We start from the raw sequence: 1,779 nt of genomic DNA on the forward strand, positions 1-1,779 counted from the left end.
TCTCGGACAATTCCCTGATTTCCAGTTTTGTGACAAGCCTGATTTATACAATTTTTCGCGTCCAGACAATAGAAGCTTTGTCACACCGTTCTCTCGGTGAAGTACCATGATTTCGAGAACTACCGAATTTGCTGCTTTGTGGCTTCGCACGAGTGGCTTCTTTGACAAGAAGTAGCCTCCGACTTTGCCTCGCATATCCATTCCATTTGTTGCGACAATTCTGCATCGCGATCATCGGCTATCGCGATATCCAGAATGGTAACGTTTGTAATTCTGGAGCCGATTACCTCTCGCATACGCGTTAAAGGCCACAGCGACAGGACTTGGAGAAAAGACAAGGAGAAGAAAGACGAGAAGGAGGAGAAGGAGGAGGAGAAGAAGGAAGGTGGAACTGGTCTCTCGAGTCGCGGCCAAGACACTTGTTTACTCGAACGATCGTGGCCTCCTTTTCGGTCGTATACCTTCGCTAATTCGCTTCACTTCCTCTGCCCCTTCTCTTTCTTCTCCTTCAGTCCTATTCCTCCGCTGGTCGCTTCTCGTCTTCCTCCTCCTCTTCCTCTTCTCGCTCGTTCCTTCTCGAGCTCCGTGTATAACTCCTTCGTGACGCCATTTTCCACTTAGTCCATGATTATTCTTGCCTATTCCCCGACGACTTATTACTTATTACTTCTACAATGTTAGGTCGATAATGCTACTCGGATATTTTGTTACGACAATGCTACGCTAATGCCATCCCCGGATAATTTCGCTATATTATTGTGCTATCGATAAAATATCGACATATCCTGGAGACGTTATCTGTGTTAGGAATGTAAGAATAATATATTCTTTATAGCTTTTGCCTGTCGATTCTTTTCCCATAAATCACGACAATAAACTGCCAAATATCGTCCTCCTTGATTGTATAATGAAGATAAGAACATGAAGCGATGTCTAAATCGCAAGTTATTATTTCAAATATTGCCATCAAAATGTTTTTATATTCAATTTATACATTCAATTTATATTCATAGGTTTTTAATTTATATTCATAATGATCATTATATTTATAATGATATATCAAGAATGTATAATTAAGTTAATTTACTTGTGTTTCCAATCGTTAATTAATACACATCGACATAAAATTATATTATATTTATAATGTATCGCAGACGTATTGACAATTGAGTTACTTGTGTTTCCAATCAGTAATTTACACTTCGACATAAAGTTATAATGCTGTTTTGTCGATAGGTTAATAATTTTGTTCAAAAGGTATGCATAATTAGTGTCATTACTGCCATTTTGAATAAGTATTAAAGATATAAGATGCAGTCATAACAATGACTTTATACGAATTATCGCTATTATTACCTTTTCGATTAAAGACATGGTTGAAAACATGCTTTCATTTTAATGACATAAATCGATACAGTATCGTTCTGTTCTTGTTACTCACATCAAGAAAGACAAAATAACGTTTGTAACTGTCGACTTACAAAATAGAAAACATTCCTAATTGATCTTATATTTGAGAATTCACAAAAGAATGATTTTGCTGAAATATCTAAAAATGTAGATATTGATCTGAAAATAATTTTGTTACATCATCAAAATAATTATACAGAATTAGAATCTCAAGTTGATTGCTAGAATGACAAAACTTTTTGCACATCAATCATCATGCTGGAGCGTCCTATATAATTATTTTGATATTTCAAGAAAATTATTTTCAAATTTGTATGTAGCTAAATACATATTTATGATACTTCAAGAAAATCCTTTCCTATATATATA

General features: G+C 35.1%; 1 pseudogene; it reads left to right on the forward strand.

Moving 5' to 3' along the window:
* Nucleotides 1-255: 255 nt before the first annotated feature.
* Nucleotides 256-1,779, forward strand: part of LOC105618414 — a 32,747-nt pseudogene continuing 31,223 nt past the window's right edge.

The sequence above is a fragment of the Atta cephalotes genome (genome assembly GCF_000143395.1).
Source record: "Atta cephalotes unplaced genomic scaffold scaffold00016, whole genome shotgun sequence".
In the NCBI taxonomy this organism is placed as follows: Eukaryota; Metazoa; Arthropoda; class Insecta; order Hymenoptera; family Formicidae; genus Atta; species Atta cephalotes.